Source organism: Lycorma delicatula, chromosome 9, assembly GCF_047948215.1.
Source record: "Lycorma delicatula isolate Av1 chromosome 9, ASM4794821v1, whole genome shotgun sequence".
NCBI lineage: Eukaryota > Metazoa > Arthropoda > Insecta > Hemiptera > Fulgoridae > Lycorma > Lycorma delicatula.
Window position 1 is genome coordinate 33,635,434 of NC_134463.1, and position 22,785 is coordinate 33,658,218.

At 31.8% G+C, this 22,785-nt stretch overlaps 1 protein-coding gene across 11 annotated transcripts in view; it reads left to right on the plus strand.

The window, feature by feature from the left end:
• Positions 1 to 22,785, plus strand: part of LOC142330291 (uncharacterized) — a 145,206-nt gene that overhangs the window by 11,310 nt on the left and 111,111 nt on the right. The window lies entirely within an intron of this gene.

Below are 22,785 nucleotides of genomic sequence, written 5' to 3' on the forward strand. Positions count from 1 at the left end.
CCTATTACCAAGGTTGGTTTCCAGCAGCAGAGCTGTAGGAGTCCAATTGCATTTACATTTAATCCCTTACATTTACCGATGACGGTTGAACATAGCAACCTCATCGAGGAACTCCCACACGGTCCGACAGTGCGGCTCTCGCCACACTGCCTCGCCGCTTGTGAGCGGCCAGGTTTCCCCCTGACCTCTAAGTTCCAGGGTGGCTCGGTCTCTGGCCCCCCAAGGGCCGGGCAGTCGTTCATCATATGTACATTCGACTGGACCTCCCCGCAGACACACAACTCATCAGCCACCAGGCGAAACCGAAACAGATATTGGTTTAGATTTACATGGTTGGTGAGCACCTGGGCACCCGACGCCGTTAAAAAGGAACTCGAGGCATACCATCCCCCCAAATCCTGTATAAAATTATACAAGGATCTATCCTTAGTCGTGGTGTGCCATTCAAGCTGCCATCCTCGGTGCCAACCCCTTTCAAGAAGCCATACTGGCCTCGATTTAGAATACGGCTCATATCGATGCTTTCTTCGAGCCGTTCCACAACCAGCCTTTCAAGCAACTTGCCGAAGACCGGCAAGAGGCTGATGGGTCGATAACTGCTGACCTCACCAGGATCCTTTCCAGGTTTCAGGAGTACCCTTACCAAAGCCACCTTCCAGCAACCCGGAAAGCAGCCCCAGCTTAGGCATCCCGTGAACAGCCTGCCGAGAGGCTCCCTTATGACAGGCAGTAAATGATGGAAAATATCCGGGTCAAGTTGGTCAATCCCCGGTGCCTTCTTTAATGCCATTCGAGAAACCACTCGGTCTATATCTTCGGGTTCCACGGTCCGAACGGCAGGGAATGGTGTTTCACCCGCCCTAACGCCGATTTCCGCTTCACCCTCCGGAGCATCTGGAAACAGAGTATCCAGAGGCGCCCGGTAGGTCGCCACAGATGTTAACGTGTGGTCACCACCTAACCCGCATCGAACACTGGACAACACGTGCAATGGCTTTGGCTTGTAACAAGTCTTTGCGAGCTGCCAGGGATCGCGTTGCAATTCGCGCATGGAGTCTTTCCAAAACTTGAGTTTGGCTTCCTTGATGGCGTGAACATATATGTTACGGGCACGCCGGTAGATCCGAAGACGCTCAGCGCGCACGTGGTTAACGATAATCCCCGTTAGGGGGCAGCGCTGGTACCTTATCCGCGCGGACCTCACTCTTACGTGTAGCACGCTCAGGTCAGAGGACCACCATTTCTTGCCGGGCCTCCACAGACGACCCCCCGGAAAATGAGGTCATGACGGCTCCAGGCACGCTCAGATCAGCGGACTGGCTGCTTGTGACGGGTCCGTCCATTGGCCTAGGCCGCCGTAGGACCTCGTCGCAGCCAGTCTTGATGGCCCGGCCGATTAGCTCCGCCATCAATTCCACCTCCTCCCTAGACTCCATGCTCCACTGCAATCCCTGCAATGCAGCATCGCATACCCGCCTCAGCCTGCGCTGATCCAGGCCCCTTAGGTTGTAGCGACCTGGATTTGGTGCCCTTAGACCGCCTCCGTAAGCAATATCATAGGTTATAAGTCTATGATCGCTCACACTAGCCTCGGGCCAGACAGTCCAACTACCTTATCATTAGAGATAGTGTTATATGGGCTATATGTTTTTAAAGGTCATACAATGTAATATTGTATTCCAGAGCATTTATCTTGCAAACTATGGGAAAGAGCATTAGAATAACATTACATAAGTTATGTGGATAGGAAGCGGACATACAATGGTGATCTTGACCATGATTTTCACATCCCCTTTGTAGGTCGTTCCAAGGTCGTCAAGGTATTCAAATGGAATTACCTTTTTCATTAGGTAGCCATATGACCTTCAAAAATGTTCCAAGATCATATGTGTGACCACATATTCCTATGTAAAATTTTCTGCTCTTTTCATTGGTGGGGGTCAAAAATAGTTTATTCCATTTGAGAAATTTGTGTCCAAGGTTACATGAGGTGTTGCCCTCCAGTCTGAGAAACTTTTGTTTAGGTAATTTTTTATAATGTGTAGTTTATGAGAAAATCGCCTGGGGAGACTAAAAGAAACATGCAGTATATATCTGTTAAGTGCCATCCATGGCCGTAATGGTTGTAGGCAACCTGAAGTAGATCATAAATAGCTTTTAAAAATAATGTACTTATCCTGAGAACTAATAAGTTTGCCATGCCAGTCTTGTTAGGAGAAGTGAGAAGTAAACTGGTTTCCCATTGTTGACTTCCCTGAGACAAATATGCAGTTGCATATCAGCATGTCAAGTTTACTGAAAATGCAAGTGAAGCCATCATTCTGTTACCACAGGGATTGATTGAATAGTGGACATCATTACTCTCAGAAAATCAATTTTTGACTCGTACCTCTTGTATCTCAGAGAAAGCATTACACACATCATAGTCATAAAAAAGTTTGGTATAGATGTTTTAGTCCTAAAACAACAGGTTAATATAATACCCCTTTCTATAGTGAAATAATGTGTTATTAAACTATTTCACCTCAGTAGCCTTTTTCTTTCTTTGTTTCTTGTTTTGTTAATATATTTCTAATTAGAATTTTGCATTATAATCTGTTATACTTGAATGAAATTATATTATAAGTTTTATTTTGTGTATTATGAAGATCTGAATGTAATTCATAATATTTTTTCCCATCTCCTTGGAAAATAATTTTTCAATTTGAATTATATCAGTGATGGCAATGTGTTATGACCATTGTATGTTAATTTTAGATTGTTGCATGGAATGTTACAACCTCTTTAATGCTGTTAACATTAAACAGCCGATTAACAAGTCTCAACCTTAGTCATGTCTGATAAATACATTAAAAAATGTGATAGATCTTGTAGCAGCTAAACATTGTTAAAAAAACGGTGCAGAAAAAGATACTTTTATTTCTCAAAAATAGAGTGATTTTTCAATTATGTACTTAAAAAATATATTTTTAGCCTTTGCAGTGTATTATTACTAAACTGTTTTATTTATATATTTTTATTTTTATAAGTTATAAAGTTAAGTATGCTTATGAAATTTTTTTTTACGTTTCCGACACTAGAAATATGTTAATCAAATTTATTTTTTACCAGGACTAATTTTATTGTTCTATTATTTTGTTTCTAATAGATTTATTAAAAAAATAAAAAATAAATAAATAAAAAAAAATGAACTGAAAGATTAGTTCAAATTGTATGAATTATTAATTAATATTATACTTAATGGAAAACATTGTTTTAAACAGAACAGAACCTTCGTTTTTTTTAACTATTGTCTTATTTGTGTAGTTCTATTTTACTTTTTATCTGTTTCCTTTGTTATGTAAGCTGTCATTTTAATATTTGAAGATTACATACAAGTGAATGTATTGTATTTTTAACTGGAATTTTTTGCATAGGTTTCTTTGGAATGTTATTTTTGTTTTATTTATAATCTTTCCTGTGGTATATATATTTAAATGATTGCTTTGAAAGAACATCATCAGTGATATAAATTTTATATGTTTGTATAAAATGTGGGGTTGGAAAAAAATTTTATTCATTTTCTTCTGGTAAGTAGCTTTAGGACCTCATAACTTTAGTAATATTAATTAAATGTGGCAACACTTGCATGTTTCTGAAAGGTGATCGCTTAGTATTTTTTAAAAGATTATAATTGTATTAGTTTATTTTAAGATATTTATCTTGAAAATCAATAAAAGCAAAGAAGAGATTATATACATTTTGAAATTTTATTACAAAAAAGGAAAGAATGTAACACAGGTTGATAAAAAAAAATTGTGATATTTATGGTCATGATGCAGTATCATTGTATGTGAAACAAAGCTGGTTAAAGCAATTTCAACGTGGAAAGTTTGATATCAGTGATGCACCTCTCTCTGTTTGTCTAATCACTGAAAAATTTGATAAAAATTAGGGAAAAAATTGAGTAAGACCAGCACATTATCAGTTATGATATCAGTAACAAACTAAACATTTACCATGAAAGAATTTAAAACCATTTGAAGAAGACTCGATACAAAATAAAACTCAATGTTTGGGATTCAAAATTCGCGCATTTTAAGTATAAAAAATTTAATGGATTGAATTTCCATCTGCGAATGTTTGTTAAAATAGGATGAAATCGGATCATTTTTGGAATGGCTCATTACAGGTGATAAGTGGATCTTGGAAAAGATTGTGTTTGAAGCAAGGCAAAGCTCTTCAGACATTGTGAAAGCAAGGATTTGATGCCAAGAGAAGTGATGCTATATGTTTGGTGGATTTGGAAAGGAAATGTAAGCTTCTGTTGCTGAGTCAAATGATTGATCCTAACCTGTGTTGTTAACCACTAGAAAGATTATGTGAATTAATCGAGAGTTGATGAATAGGAATGGTGTCATCTTTCATCACGACAGCAGATCCCATACAACTTTCATGACACGTTGAAAATTGAGTTTTGGTGCAACCACCATGTTGTATGTATGACCTTGCATCGTCAGACTACCATTTGTTTCGCTCTTTATAAAACCCTCTTAATGACATAGGTTGTCTTGAGAAGAAGCCTGTGAAAATCACTTTTCATAGTTTTTCGTCCAGAAAACACCACATTTTACAATGATGGGATTGTGATTTTAATTAAAAAATGACAGAAGGTGGTTGATCAAATTGACTTGCATTTGGTTTAATAAACTTCACTTTGAAATATAAAAAACCTTGTTTTACTTTTGCATAAAAATGTGAAGAATTTTTTCTTAACTTAATATATAGAATATAATTATAATATTGAAACCACCAGATAGAGTCAATTAAAAGTAAAAGTATTGACCTACTGAAATGCTTTCAAAGCTTCACTTCATCACCAGCAGTCTAATAGTGTAAATTACTCATCTATTACATCAGCATATTGTGCATTGTGATTTGTCATTTCAAGTTAAAACCTTTGTAAACCATGGTATAACAATGAGTGAGAATTCTTATTAAAATATTTGATTATGTTAGCAGTTTAGAATTACGATAGCAATTCCTAGAATTTTAGTGTGATTTTTATTTTACTCTTTGCCTAGGAATCAGGGCGAAACCTATAGCTATCCATTAACTTACTTATAAATTGTTTCCTGACCGATCTTTATATGGATTTTTTTCATTACTTTTGCAAGTAGAATGAGTTCAGAACGTTCTGATAACGATACGTGAATCACTCTATAAATGGAAGGTCCATTATATTTCTTAATATTTTATCCATTATTTTTCCTATGTAAGATGGTGCAGTTTCGAAATTAGTAAGTGGACGTATTGGAATATTAGGTTTATGGATTTTATGTAAGCCTGTTAATTTCAGAGCAGATGGTATAAATGGGAATAGACGTGAATGATATTATTTTATATTATTATTATTTAGGGTTGTACAATAAATAATTTTTTTTGAAATTCTTAAGTATTTATTTGTCTGGTATTTTATTGCGGTGTAATTATTGTCTAGAATGTGTTTTTTAATATTTTCAATATAATTTATTATTTTTATAAATGATGACAGGTATGTTTGTTTTTATCAGAGTATGTTATGACAGCATGTTATTTCATAAAGTGTATATTTTAGTGTTTTAATGTCTTTGTTGTGTATGTAATTGTTTGTATATTTGTGATTTTTCTTACTGTGTGTAGTGTGTTCTATATTTCTGACCTTTTGTGTTATAGAATTTGCAATTTCATGTATTATTATATTTTAATCGTGTTCTTGTATTTTGTTTATGTTTATTTCTGTGTCAACTGTAGTATATTTGATGATTTTATTATTTATTAGAATTGCATATGATTGATTGTCTTCTCTATTTTATTAAATTTTATATTATTTTAATTTGAAAACTCCTTATTATAATCAAATTTATCATATTAAATTTGTTTTTCTTATTGTTTCTTATCTTTAAGACCCTCCAATCTTTATTTATCTTTATCTTTTAATTAATTATTAATATCTGTTATTATTATTATTATTTATTTTTAATTATCTTTATTTTTTAAGTGCTCCAGTAGGTAAGAGTTCTTACTTTTAATTGACTATCTGATGGTTTCAGTATTATAATTAAATTATTCAAAATATGTATTTATTTTCGATCGCTTTGTTCATTTGCTAGAAATAAATATCAATGAAATGAGATAAAAATTTTACATCCCTAAGCTGTATATAGTTTAATGATATGTAGGAACCGGCTTATTGAACATGGAATTGGCCTTTGTGTTCCTTTTATATCCATTATTTTTCTGGATGTTTCTCCCTAATTTGCCTCAGTTATAGTGTGTTAAATTCTTTTAGTCTTTATTACCGAATAACATTCTAATTTGAAATTTTGTATTTGTTTTTGTTTTACATATAATAGTGATTATTGTATGTCAAACAATATAATGAAAATTATTTCATGAAAAAAATGAAGTTTGTATATTTTACTCTCCAATCATTTTTTTATATTTAATATGCAGTTTTATTTTATTGCTGATTTTTTTTTTCAAATACTTTTGGAAAAATAAATTACTTTTCTTTGTTGTTTTAAAGCTAACTATTTTAAATGCTGAGGCTGAGGTCAATAAAGTAAATGCCAAAGTCTTTTCTTATGGGTTTAATCTATATATAGAACATTCAGGGTGAAAGAGGTACCATTCAAAATAGAAGATCGTTAGTACCTGTAACGAGTTAGTACTTGTGACAAACAAAGTGAGAGGAAAAAACATTTTTCTATCATTGTATTCCCGAATTTTTTTTTTGACCCCTCATTATAATGGTTATTTTTAATTACTTTTTATATTTTATTATACAACCAATCAAAAATAACATTTTAGGTTTTTATTTTTAATTATTGTTCTAATAATTTATGAGTGCAATAGCTGTTGCTTGAAACATAACTGATATCTGCATCCTGTTGTTCAATAAACATCCAAATGTGATTACGACAATCAGAAAAAAATATTTATCCAGTTCTAGTTTGGTATATTTTTAGAATCTTTTTTACAACTCTTATAATTATATTTATTATTAACAAACGGTATTTTTGCTCACTTTTTTGAAGACAAATTTCAGACATAAAGTAATATTCCATACATTAATTAATAAATGATTGATAAGACTGTAAAATAAGAAACTCATTTCCAAAGTTATAATGTCTTAAGGTGTAGGGGTAATGATTGTTAAATGTATAGTTAAATGAATGATCTATTTAGTAGAATGATTTTAGTTTCACGTTAATTCGCGTCGTCGGTATATCATTCTTGCTGATCTGGCAGTATTTATATCCGTTGAGAATGTTATTTCCTGCAACGGTGTCACTTACAAGCAATATAAATAAACAGTAACGTAGTATGTATTAATGTATGTAATTATACACCAATGTAAAAACAATAGTTAAATAGTTCTGTGAAATTTGTTTATTACATTCAGTGTTGTAAAATATGCACAATGTCAAACAGATAAGCACATTTTTTCAAGCTACTTTTATAAATTATGATTACAGGGTAAAGATTACAGGTTAGCTGTTTTGCGTGCGGGCACGTGTATATGTTATATTTGTACGGTTGTCTTTCTAATTACACGTGTTTTTTTTTTTAATTCTGTTACAGTAAAGTCTTTATTGTAACTATACATTTATTTTAACTTCTAACGATTAGTATAATTTGTATCGATCGTAACTATATGTCGATAATATATTGATTTGGAAATTGACAGCGAGTGGTCTCTATGAAAAGTGTTAACAACATTACGAAACTTGATGCGGCTCTAAAATTAATAACGACTCTGTTTTGATAGTGCTATTGGAGCTGCTTCAGTGAAGTTTTTGATAACTGTTTTTAACGGGATACATTTATCAACGAAAGTGACGTCCGAAGGCGGACGTTATTACAATAGTCGTACCAGAACCTCCACGTTAGAAGATGGTGATAAAGCTTCGAAAGAATTAAAGCGGTAGAATAGATTCATTAATTTGAAAGAAAGTAGTATTAAAATTTTTCTAGATATTGTTAAACTAGGTTCCGCATCTTTCTCGGATCATATCATTAAGTCGTATCGAAATCAGGGTTGCTTTAATCTAGATTTGGTACTTTATCCAGGTTCAGTATTATCGTATTACAGTAGGGTTCAATTTTTTTAGCATTTAATGTAGATATCATGCGTAATAATTTGATGTTCTATTGTCTTTTCTCTAGAGTTTCTCATCAATCATTCGCATTATTATTCTGATTTTTTTTAAAAAAACTTATTTTTAATAAAATACTCGCGTTAGGGATTTTACTTCATCTATTAGCCATGAAGGTATCCATGAAAGTTTTTTGGGTTATGTAACAGTTGCAATGTTGATCACACGCATAAGTACAAAATTTAACTTTAGTTATGTAATTTCACCTTTGTATAACTGTCAAAACGTGGTCAGAAGGCGGATTTCCGGTTTTAGTTAATCTTGAAAACGTATCCAAACACCAATTTTTTTGCCTTAACGCCCAGTGAATCGATTCGCTTGAAAATCAATAGAGTTCTATTTATATTAGGTTTACAACATCCTACCAAGTTTCATTAAAATCGGTTAGCAATCGCGCCCAGTAGAAACGAAAAAACTGAAAATGTACCCAAAAACCCTGTTTTTTGGCTGTAACTCCGGTTCATGTGAACCGATTTACTTGAAAATCAATAGGGCTGTATTCCCAATAGGTTTACGTGATCCCACCAAGTTTCGTCAAGATCTGTTGAGATTTGCGTTGAAAAAAAGAGAGCGGACGAAAAAATCTTACATATAAATACTCGGTAATTAAACAGCCAAATAGCTGTACAGAAAAAAGTTTTTGTTAAATAAATACAATTTTTTTTGTCTACTTTTCCACGTAATTCCCACCAACTTCTCTACATTTTTCCCATCTTTTTACAAGTCTTCTTATCCCCTCAGCGAACAATTCTTTACCTTCATCTCGAAGCCGGTTTTGTACTTTTTTCTTTATCTCTTCGTTATCTTTGAACTTGATGCCACGTAAAGCTTCTTTCATCGGACCAGATAGATAAAAATCCGAAGGGTCAAGGTTATGGCTGTAATGAGGATGAGGTAGGAGCTCCCAACCCCCTTTGCCAATAGTTTCCGCGTCAGTTGTGTTGTCTTGAAGAAGAAGCACGCCTTTTCTCTGCCGTCCCGGACATTTCCTTTTCAACACGAGCTTGACTTTGTTCTCAATCATGGCTGAGTAGTATAGGCTGTTGATAGTTTATTGCTCTCCAAATAATCACAGAAAATCGGACCATGGGCACTCCAAAAGATTGTTAACATAACCTTACCAGCCGATGGTTGCGTTTTGAATTTCTTCATGGTTTTAAACTTGGACTCCGGCCATATATAACCATATGCTTTTGGATTTTTGATATCTCGTTTAGTTTTCGTGTTGTTATTTAAGTGCAACGTGTTTAAGTGGTAATAGCGATTTTTGTAATATGGGATTTTTTGATTATTGAACTTTTGGCTCAATGTTGTAGCCGTAAACCCAGCTTTCGTCTCCCGTTATAATTCTTTGCATGAATGTTTCATCGTCATTGGATTTTTCAAGAAGTTGCCGAAAAACGTCCACTCGACGTTCTTTCTGGTGTTCGGTCATCAAACGAGGAACAAACTTTGCTGAAACTCGATGCATGTTTAATTTTTCAGTCAAAATGTCTTGGCGTGATCCAATTGAGATGTTGACCTCTTCTGAAAGTTCTCTTTGACAATCAGTCGGCGATTTTCACCCATCAGATCGTTGATTTTCTGGTGGGTGTCATCAGTTGAAGTCGAAGGCCTTTCTGATCAAGAGTCATCTTCAATTGACTGACGACCACTTTTAAATCGTGAAAATCATTCGTAACATTGCGTATGACCCAGAGCATCATCTTCATAAGCTTGTTTCGAAAGTTGAAAAGTTTCTGTGAAAGTTTTCCCCAGTTTTAGGCGAAATTTTAGGTTGTATCGTCACTTCCGATAATCACATATTACAGAAATCGCTAGTAACACGCTGCGCTTAAATTACAGTAACATGAAAAGTAAACGAGATATCAACAATCCAAGAACATGTAGTTACTGAGGAGGTTATGCGGAACACACTGCTGCCAACCGCACTTCACTTAATATCTCATTAGCGTGTAATTAAAAATGTTCGGTTGTCTTCTGAACACACCTCGTTTGATAAAATTTAAAGTATATATATTCAATATGAGTGTTAGAACTTAGAAGCTTTACTACCTAACTTATTTTTGTATCTCGATTGCGTATAAAAATTACTTAAGTATGTGTGCAGTGTAATTGAATGCAACGAACTGGACAGATTTCTCTTATCACTGTTCTGTAAAGTGAAAAATAACTTATTATTGTAGAATATAAAAATTGTGGACGTCCGATTAGCAAAACAGTCATTTTTGTAACTTAATCCAATTATAAAATAGTATTATCACGTTGAAGTGTGTTTGGATATTACAACGTTCAAAAAAATCAATAAAATATAATGAAAAGTTTGACGTAGTTAAAAAAGACGCATTCCATTTAACAAATGATTGATTGCCTTCACGTGACTGGTATTTCGTTCGTTTATTCTTGTATAAAGTTTGCATGACAGTATTATTTTTATATAGAAATTATTAAAATTCAACAAAATAGAAAAAAGGGTTTTCTTAGATTTTTCCAATAATAATATAATTAAATAATAAAATTAATTAATATTCGAGATATGCGTTACAATGTTACTATCTGTTCAAGTAAGCAGACGTAGAATCTTAATCTAATTGTAAAAACGCCATATTTATTCATAAAGAATCAGTAGAAAATTATAGTCTGTAACAGTACTTAGTAAAACAATAAAATACGAAAATTTTATTTATAACTTTCAGTATGAGAAAATGCATTCCAACCAATCGGTGGTGATAGCGATCAAGACAGCGAATATGTATTTAACCATTATTTCTCACTAAGATATACGAAAAAATTTATTTTGGTTTAAAAATTGGTGAAATGAATAGAGGTAGACAAATTTCACTTTAGTTTTTTATGTGATTTTATTGAAAGAGGAAGTTAAATAATCCAAGTTGTATAAATGGTGGACATCAAAACCAAGGCAGTATTTTTTTCGGAATTTATCAAATTGTAAAACTCTGATGTGAACACCACCTTACTTCCTTGAACCCCTATTAAATTACACATAGACTTTTTTTTTGAAATGAAAAGTGCATAAAATTTTGTTTCATTAACAACTTCTGATATTTTGTCATACTTTATTATTATTGAATTATTATTTATTGTAAAACTTTTTTTATAATCAGAAATTAATAATTATTAATAAATCAATAAATTAAAAAAAAAGGAGTTAACCGATGTGGCTTCCAATATTTCATCATAAAATGTTATGTGGCTATAACTGTCGAACCAATTAAGATAAGTATCTCTTACGAGATATTGTTGAAAAGCTTTCACCGAGGGCTTATTACTGCAGTTAAGAAAAAGTCCAAAATCCAAATCTTTTGGATTTTGGGCTTTTTTGGACACATTTGGTTCAGTCGATTGCAATCAAAAGGGGAGGTGCACAATTAGATGTTACAACAGTACTAAATCCAAAATTCAACATCGTACGGCTAATCGTTTTTGAGTTACGCGAGATACATACGTACGTACAGACATCACGCCGAAACTAGTCAAAATTGATTCATAGATGGTCAGAATAAATATTTCCGTTGAAATCTGAAAATCGAAATTTTTTGCGATCACAATACTTCCATTACTTCGTACAAGGAAGTAAAAACAATTTGATTTTTTTTACGGCCTTTTTTCAGAAATTATAGAAGATGATAATCGCCCCTTCTCTGATCATTTTGTTTATAAAAAACATTTATTTGTCTTAGTTGTCTAAAAAAATCCCAGATCATACGTATTTTTCAGAATTGTAATACATTTCAATTTAAATACGTTTACTTATAAGTAAAGTCGATTGAGATTATTTTTTTCAGTAAAAACTATTTTTTAAACAAATTAAGATTTATAAATTAAAGGTAAATAAATAACCGTAACAGAATATTAATTTGAATAAACTTATTGCCAACAAAGCATAGAAACTTACATTGGAGGTGGTAGTAATATTATTACTGTGAATATTTGTTTCATAGTTGGAACAGAGGGAATTTTGAATTCCCTATTTTAAACCCAAAGAAAATCGTAAAGTTTTTTTGAAAGTTTTGCGGAACCAAAAGACCCTCTTTTGGTTCTCACTGATATTAATTAGTTACATTCAGTGATACTTGAATACATAACTCCTTATTTTGGAGCTGTAGTTTAAATCTGATAATATATATTATCTGTTTGGATAATAAATCAAGCGTGTTCATACTGCTGAATTATTTCTGGTTATCGATCCATCTATCCCTTGACCTCATCTTCTATAAAATGTTACACCGCCTTAAAAATCAATAAAACCTTGATTCAGGGTTTTTTATGATTTATAATAATTATAAACTCTGATAAATTTTTAATGCGGTTTATCTTGCTATCGTCCTTTTATGTCCGGTGGTAAGGGATTCTCTTCCTTTTCAGCTATGTCCTACTATGTTAATTGTAATTAAATTTTATGTAATTAATTTTTCAAATGCAAGTACTTAAAGTAATTCCTTTAAAGAAATCTTTATATAATAAAGGCTAGTTATTATCTAGGGATTTATAAATTTTATATTGTTGTAGTAAGATTGTTGTTGCATTCAATTGACCTTTAAGAAATCAGTGAACCTAAATTTACGGTCACAAGTTGTTTTTATTATCGGTTTGTATGCAGAAAACGCTTTTCAATTCTTATATGACGTTGTTTATTGTTTATTCTAAATGCAGTCAGAGTTCGTATTTCCTTTCATGGGATAACGGTAAGTAAGGTCGTGTGGTGTTATGTTTAATTATTAGGTACGTCATATTATCAAATGAGGACATGTACTTAATTACATTTAAAAAAAAGCAGTGTAGTGTATTTTTTAACGTAACAATTTAAAAACTTCATCACTCGGTTTTGTCGGTTTGTTTTAAAACTAGCGTTTGTACTTGAACAGCCGTTTAGTGGTCGCTGTACGTAGTAGGTCATAAATTTCTACAAAAAAAAAATTATTTTTGATCTTAGAGTCAAAATACGAATTATAATAACGTTTATTATTTATAAGAGTTTATTATTTATTGTTCTCTTAATCAAAACTTAACAATTTTTCCGGAAAAGTCGTTTCAATTTTTTGCTCTGTATTTTCCTCATAAATCTTTCTTTAAACTACATTATAATCTAAATAAGTTTTACTAAAAACGAGGGCTGAAATCTTTAAATATGTTTCACAAAATTGTTGCAAGTACTACACACTTCGGTTTTATCCATTCATGTTGTTTAAATCCAGCCTCAGGTATCTAAAAAAATAAAAAAGAGGAATATCTTCTTGAATTATTTTATGTTAATACGAAGTTTATATTTTTTATAAAAATTTGGATTTCTCCAATCTATTTTTGATTATTTATTTATTTCATAGCTGTATGATAATTTCCAAATACAGTGTTAACGCTGGGTTAATTTTTATTATGTTTTGCACTTTAAGTAGTATATCTGTTTATTTATTGGTTTTAGAAATATAAAATTTTGCGTTAATCGCAAGGCCGTACTAATCTTCATTATTGAAGGATGTAAGGAAGAAATGAGACGAGGATTACCTTAAATGCTTAAACACTACCGAGAATTGCTCGCTTGAAAAACAAAACTTCAGAATAACAGTTTGAATAACAGGGTGAACGTAAATTATTCAGCGCATTATAGGGTTAATGAAAAATAAACAAAGTAATGTAGCGTGCCTTGATTTTTTTCAATAATAACTGTTAGTATTAGAGTTACTGATTAACTTGAATGAACACGCCGGTTCTGATGCAGATATTAGTTATTTATTTCTGTATTAATTAATTTGTTGATTAGCGGTTTAAGAGATGGAAATCGTAAATTAAAGATTTGTATAAAAAAAATTATGCATTGTGTTTGTTTACAAAAGAGTTGTAGTAGATATTGCGAATGAGTAAAGCCTTCCTTTGATGGCTTATAAATGATAACTTTACTTTTATTTTTGAGTAATTATAACATTCTTTTACCTTTTCTTTCTTTTTTCCTGTTTAGCCTCCGGTAATTACCTTTCAGATAATACTTCAGAGGATGAATGAGGATGATATGTATGAGTATAAATGAAGTGTAGTCTTGTACAGTCTCAGTTCGACCATTCCTGAGATGTGTGATTAATTGAAATCCAACCACCAAAGTACACCGGTATCCACGATCTGTTATTCAGATCCGTATAAAAATAACTAACTTTACTAGGACTTGAACGCTGGAACTCTCGACTTCCAAATCAGCTGATTTGGGAAGACGCGTTCACCACTAGACAAGCCCGATGGGTTAAGATTCTTTTACCTGGGTTATATACATGATAAGGGTTTTTATTAATTTGTAAAAGAATTTTTTTTTGGGTTGAACATATAACTTCATTCATCCTGATCACCGTAGGGAAGACCCCCCCCCCCCCCCAACACCTTGTGATGATCTTGGTCACTAAACCACCTCTCCGTTCCTAGCCCGAACGGGCTTTACCAGGTCTTCTTTTAAACTCAACAGTCATCAGTTTGGCCTCTGTCAGGATGCCACCGATACGAACGTCTTGGTAGATATTTCCATCAGTATATTTATTCGTACTGAATCTCTACTATCGCCTTCGTATTAGACTTCTTCCAATCTCGCTCACCTACTTAATTTGAACTGCAGTATTCCTTATTTCTACTTGATATTATCGATAACATTTAATATGAGTCCTTTTTTCTTTAATTCTTTCTTTGTACTTGTACAATATATAATCCTTAAGCTTCTATAAACTATTAGATAATGAACCTTTCTTTCTTTCTTTTTCCTGTTTAGCCTCCGGTAACTACCGTTTAGATAATACTTCAGAGGATGAATGAGGATGATATGTATGAGTGTAAATGAAGTGTAGTCTTGTATATTCTCAGTTCGGCCATACCTGAGATGTGTGGTTAATTGAAACCAAAGAACACCGGTATCCACGATCTAGCATTCAAATCCATGTAAAAATAACTGGCTTTACTAGGACTTGAACGCTGGAACTCTCGGCTTCCAAATCAGCTGATTTGGGAAGACGCGTTCACCACTAGACCAACCCGGTGGGTCAGATAATGAACCTACTGATCCTTTAGCATACTGCTGCTTAGAAAGAGAGGTCGAAAAATCCAAAGTTCTGTTTCTACTTCGGAATTTTACATCCATCTTACAACCAATAGATCTAGCGGCTATCCTTTCTTAAAAACGTTTTTACCACAAAGAATTAACGAAAAAACTCTTTTGGGTGATAATGAAGATGTCACTGGCACTATAAAGACGATAAAAGAGATTAATTTGTAAAACTGCTGTTACGTAACGACTGATGCATGGAATTTTGTCAAATGCGTGTCATTGATGAGAGCGTAGAATAAAATTTTAAATGAAATTATGTCCAACGAGATTGATGAAACACATCATGAAGATGTCGAAGAAATGAGGAAGTTTACAGAAGAAAAAGAAAGGCTGTGTAGACTGTGTCTTTGAGAATGTCGATAAATGAATCATCATCATTGCCAGCGATCCAGAGAACCAAATTTTAAGCTATGACGAGATCATAGAGGCCGTACGATAAGATGGTAGGTTAAAAGCTGAAGAAGAAAGCCATGATTTTTTTTATCCAAGGCCGCCGCTTGAAAAAGCTAATTTCTCTGTAACTGTGGACTGGCGTTGGAGTGACAAAAAGAATGCGATACTACGCAGAAATTTTATTTAAAACGATTACGTGATCTTTCTCAGCTCATAAACGATCAACATTAAAGCAAGTATAAATTACAGATTTTTTTTTTTAAAGAAGAAATAATGTTTTATAAGTTTTGTTTTGAAATTGACTAGTTGTGCTGTGATTTATTTTTAAGAAATTACATTTTTATAGTTCAATTTTTTAACTCGCTTTCTTTGTTTGTATTTTCTAAGCTTTTCAAGTGAAATTTTTTATAAAACAGTAGGTAAATGTTAATTTCTTTCTGAAAATTTTTGTAAATTCTAATTTTTTTATTATAAAATTTCTGCTCGTTGGGTATTTTGTAACATGTTGCTGTATTTATTTTTTTTATTACACTATACGTATGTTCAGATTATTTTGTTTTTAATTTTACTGTAATGCATTTATATTTTTGTCTTTTTATTGTGATTGATATCCATTAAACATTACAGTTATATGCTCAGAACATATGCTTAACAGTTTTTTATTTAACCAATTATCCGTATTCAGTCTTGCAAAGGTCAATCCGGGTAATTGGCGTTCCACTATATTTACATTTCAATAAAATTGTTTAAAATTAAAAAAAAAAAATCGTAAAAATAAATATTGAAGTACATTTGATTATTATTCAGTATTTCATAAATTGTGAAAATCAGTATGAAAATCCAGTCACTGGAGATTCTTCATAAAAAATAGTACAGATATATTACTTAAAATAGCATAAGAAATATATATAAAATCCTGCTACTAGAAATCATTTTTCTTGCACTTTCTTTAGAGTAGACGTAATCTAATTAAAGATCGAATTTAATTTGGCGTTTTTTCATAGTGTGGGGCCTAATTTTAAAACTGCAATATGGTATCTTTATTAATTATTATTGTTTATGTCTATCATTCTCGTTCATCTACCGTACATAAATAAAAAATTCTTATATTGTAATTATTAGCTAATATTGAATGTCTTTTTAATGATAAATTTCCTTGAATAATTATTATTGGATACAAAAATTTATTAAAAGATTTAAGGCCAATCATTTTATTAGTTTTTATTCACCTCCGTATTTTTGTATTTTTTTAAATCAAATGAAATCACGGAGTTCGTTAGAACTTCGTCTGTAAGAGGCGACGAAGTCAACGAACTAAGTTTACAGTTCTAAACATGACCTAACCTAACAGTAAAATGAAAATGCGGGGGGGGGGGAATAAGCGTGAAAACATAATATTCAGTTCAAATAGATTAGTAATAAAGAATACTTTTAAAAAATACCTCAAATTTTGTTAGACTTTTTCTTTTCATTTGATGAACCGCGGGACTGGAATATGTAATTTTATTCATTTTTTTGAAGTATCTTTACGAATCGTGCGCTAGATAGCAGTACTTGGTAGTGTACACAAATTGATAATGTACTTGAAATAATAAAATTTATTTAAAAGAAAATATACTACAGCTTGTTTTAATAGTAAATGCTGTTATGTAAATGAAAGTACTGAAGATGAAACAAATTTTTTAATTCCTATCACTTCTTTAAAAAAAAAAAAATTATTAGTTTACAAGAGATTATACTAGTTTTATTAAAAAATAAATAAATAAAACAAATAAATTCGATTGGTAAAATCGAATCTAACGATAAAAATCGAGGGTTACACTTACAAAGTAATAAGTGCAATATTACATCACGGATTTTCGATTCGTAAAGGTTATTATACTAGTTTTATTAAAAAAGGGAAAATATGGTATGAAGTGAATGATATGACTATCAATAAAAATGTTTGTTCTAAGGCAATAAATTTTAAAAATAAATCAATAAGATAACAATTAGTAATTCATAAAAAATAGAAAAGAATAGTCTAACAAAACGCACTGATATAAAAAAAAAATCAAGTGAAACTGTAAACCGTACGGTTAAGTTTCGCAGATAACATTTTTTCCGCTCAAAAAACAAAAATTTCTGTAGTATAAATAAAACTGTTTTTAACAAAACGATACTGATATCAAAAACATAGACACTACATTTCTATTATCAAAATCTGTTATGAATTTAGAATTTTGTTTAAAAAAATACATATTAAATATATGTAATAGGCAGTAGATTTACAATAATAAATAATAAACATTGTTTAAGCGTTCCATATAATAAACAAAAAATAGAAAAATTTGTTACAAAACTCTTACCGGCCCGATTTCATTTATATGTAATACATATATCAAATTTACAGAAGGAATACAATTCTTATGATTATTCGTTGTTTAATAAATGAAATCGGGTCGGTAAGAGTTTTGTAACAAATGTCTCTATTTTTTCTTATTATATGGAATATTGTTTATTAATTTATTATTTTATATCTATTGTCTACTACATATATTTAATATGTATTTTTTTTAAGCAAAATTCTAAATTAATAACAGATTTTGATAATATAAATATAGTGTCTTACTTCTTTATTTTGTATCAGTATCGTTTTGTTAAAAACGGTCTTATTTATATACAGAAATTTTTGTTTTGTGAGCAGAAGAAATGATATCTGCGAGACACTTACCGTACGGTTTACAATTTTATTGGATTAATATTATAGAGTTCAGGGATGACACTAAAGTATTTGAACCTCTTTTTTTTAACCGATATTCCTTTTAATCGCCTTAGCATGGATTTCTTCAAGGTTGTAGTTTATGATGGTGTACATGTACCATTTTCACTGTAATTGGTATTTGAGTTCTTTGACCTTGATATCAATCTCTTTGTTATCCCGTGATGAAGAGATCGGAGTGTTCAGGTTTTCTGTCAGTGTGCATGCGCGCGTACACAGTTGCGTAACTTGAATTATGTAAGAATTGTGTCTTTGTGGTATAGTTTTGTACTATATATTTAGTGAAATTATTTTATCGAGTAATTTTTCTTTGCGCTCGTTCATTTTACTACATTTTAACAGTCTTTGTTTGTTTAAAGAAATATGATTATACAAATGATAATTTCTTTAACGATACGTGCTGTTATTGTTGACATGGATACTTTTGTGTGATGTATGTAAAAAAACCTGTAAGGAAATTATACGCAGTAAATTTATTCGGCTTAGATGATTGTAACGAACGGGTGATTGCTGTTTAATGTTCGATATCTATGAAAGAAATAGACTATCAACGGTATAATTTACTCGTGATTTTGTTTGGTGAACGGTAAATGAAACGGGCAATTTTTTCAGTCTCGGCACCAGACATCAGTTTTTTCATCTGTAGGAACGGTTGCAACAAAACGTTTGGGACAGTTATAAATTGCTTATTTAATCTATTGTATTTCCTTTTCAGCTCTGTTTACATTATTTTTCAATATGTTTCTTCTAGATTTGTTTTTTTGTGTTTGATTTTTAGTTATAAGAAAATTAATTTCAAAATTATGTAAATTAATTTTATCTTTTACCAAATCGCTTGTACTTTTCGAATGTGTATATTTTAAACTTAAATCTTTATCTTGATTATGCGTGAAACAGTGTTTACGTACGCAGTAATTGTAGTCTAATTGATTGAACTTGAGTTATAATCTAAAAAGTTGAACTTATAATCTAAAGCATATTTGTTTCCCACTGGTTCGCCAAATATCCGATTAAGCTTGTGTGCTTTGAAAATCGAATCTTGCGGTCTTCCAGTAATTGTAATTTTAAATGTAATTAACTAAATAAATTAAATAATAAATAATTAATTAAATAATAGTAATAATTAATTAAATGTAAGTAATTTTTTATTAAATGAGTGGTTCATCGTTCATTTAGTTGCCGAATTCTGATAAATCTGGATATATACGAGGTCTGTAAATAAAATAATGAGACTGGTTCAGAAAAACTTTTTATTTACAATCCAGTTATACATGGACTCTATTACTTTCGAAATAGGTCCCTTGGGAAGCCATGCAACGCTTCAAACGGTTTTCCCATACTTCATAGCAGTGTTGGAACTAAGAAACGGAATATCCTTCTTTCACATAATCGGTTATATTTTTTGTTACGTCCTACTATTCCAAAATGGTGTCCTTTGAGGTGTTTTTTAAAGTCGGGAACAGGAAAAAGTCGCAGGGTCTCAATTCAGGTGAATAAGGTGGTTGAGGAACTACAGGAATGTTGTTCTTCGCCAAAAATTCATTAATTGAGAGTGTAGTGTGACAAGGTGCTTTGCAATGATGCAGCATCCAGTTGTCTTTGATGGCTGGTCTCACGCGGGCAACTCTTTTCCGTAGTCTTTCAAGAATTTCTCGGTAAACATTGATTTACAGTCTGTCTTGCAGGCAAAAACGCCTTATGGACAGTGCCATTACTATCAGATTAGTATGATTTTGATTTGCTGGTTTTTGCTTTTTTGGGACGTGGTGAGTTTGAAGTTTGCCACTCCTTGCTCTGGCGTTTTATTTCTGGGTCGTACTCAAATATCCAATATTCATCACCAGTAATAACATATTTTAGAAAATCAGGATCAGTTTCGATTCGCCCTAGAAAATCGCGGCATTTAACATTGAGGTTTTTTGGGACCAAATTTCTACAAACTTTTTTCATGTCCAATTCGTTTGTCAAAATTTGATGGACTGTGGTACGGTTCAAATTCGGTTGTTCTGCAGTCATTCTGACAGTTAATCGCCGGTCATATCGTATCACGATGATCCACGATCTTCCAGATCGTGGATCATCTGCAACTGATTCCCGGCATCTGAAAATGTTTTAAACCACCTAAAAACTTGGGGCTCGTGACAGAACGTCATCTCCAGACGCCCTTTTCAATTTTGAAAAAGTTTCAGTAGCGTTCTCACAGAGTTTAACACTAAACTTGATTGCACAACGTTGCTCATAATTAGTATAACTCATTTTTGTAACGCACAACAAAAACTCATTCACGAAAAGTTTGTTTACGTATTACGTGGCAACAGTAGTCTAAAAATATTAATACCTAATATAAATCAGCTGTTATATAACCATATGTTTAACAATAACTTTATTTTTGCCACTTTGGCTACAAAAAAAAAAAACTAGCCTCATTACTTTATTTACAGACCTCGTATGTAACATGTCTTGACGTAAGGCATGGTGAACGGAAAAGTTGTTCTGAATCTTGCAGTGAAATGTTATTCAGAGTTGACTATTTAAAGAATGACTGAACTTTAATGATTATACAGAAATGTATGTTTCCTACATAATTGCATACCAACAAGTGGTGTAATGAAAAAAAAAAAAAATTTAATTAATACGTTGGTTGTGTAATTTTGTTTTTTAAGTTGAGGTTAGTGATTAATACTGTGCCATCGTAAATTTACCCATAAAAGCTGCTTCCCATTACACAAATTTTATTTTACGTAATTTTTAGTATTAGTTTAGTGAATCGTGTTCAAATGGAGTTAAGTGTATGAAAACAAACTAGAATGGAATATAGTGTTGTGTTTTTACAAACGATTATTTACTTTGAAATAAAAGTCGTTTGTTTCCTCGTGTTAATTTTGAATAATTTGATTTAGTTAAAAAAAAATTATCGATTTAATTTTGTATCTTACGATTCATTTTGCAAAGAAGGAAAGCCAATTTATCGAGTATCTGATATTTAAAAATAAAAATTAATGTGCTAAAATAGTAGTGAAAGTAAACTATGTTTATTGTTTGTAGCAACTGTTGAAAATTATCTTGGGTTATTCATTACTTTAGTACTAATTAGTTAATGGTTCATTGCACGTTTCCTATTTTACTCATTTTTTTCAGTGTTAACTGTAGTACAAGATATGCATATATTTTACACATGTATATATTTAACATGTAAACGAAATTTTACCCAGTTATCGTTGTAACTGCCGTAGAGGGTTATATTTTTACAGAATTTTAGAAGAAAAGTACGTTATTAATTTCAGTTGCATGGTGCTAGTGGTGAGGAGGTGAAAATGAATTTTCTTTATGTTTTGAGATATAAGGAGTATGAAAAAAGTGATACTCTACTTGTTGGCAGATCCCTGGCACCATTTTTATCTCCATCTGTTTCTGTCCCATACATTCCTTTCATCTCATCATAACCTTAAGTACTATTCATGTCATTTATTAACTTCAGCCTCTTCCCTCCTCTTCTCTTTTCACCTTCAATGAAGCTTTCAAGAACTGTATTATTCATTTTCCCTGATCATATGCTTGATCCAGTTTCCTTTTCTCCTTTTGATAGTTGCCAATATTGTACTATCTTCATTTGTTCTTAATATTTCTACGTTACTTACCCTGCCAACCCATTTCATCTTCTCCATCCTCCTCCAGACCCACATCTCAAAAGCTTTGATCCTATCTTTTTATATTTTTTCTGTGTCCATATTTCACTACCGTACAAATGTATACTTCAAAAATAGCATTTTACTTTTTTTTTCAGGTTCAGATCCATATTAGTGCAGGGTAAGTTTTTCTTTCTAAAAAAGGCTTCCTTTGCCATTGCAGTTCTCCTTTTATCTCTTCTTTACTTCTCCAGTCTTCAGTTAGTACTGTCCCAAGATATCTATCTATCTGTATCTTTTTACTTGTTCAATTTTTCGTTTTGTTACAGCATCTATATCTTCTTTCTCATTCACCTTCATAACTTTCGTTTTTCTTACATTTATTTTCATTCATTCATTTTTTAATTTAAAATACAATGAATATTGCTTTCAGAAGATTATTTAAGTTTGAATTTTAATAAATGGTGATTATGTGGAAAAATAAATGTAAGAGTTTCTAATAAATAAATTGTACTTTTATGCCATGTTTGTTTCACTTGACTCTTTACATTTGCAAGTTATCGGCAATTGTGCATTACATTTAAGCCCCCATACATTAAAAAATGGTAACTTAGGGATGCATAAGTGTTAAAAGTGTTTTACACGGGTGTTGGAAAAACTGGAGAGGACATATAATGTTTAGAGTCTGTAAGAAGTATTTTTCTGACAGAATGTGTGACTTCAATCTCA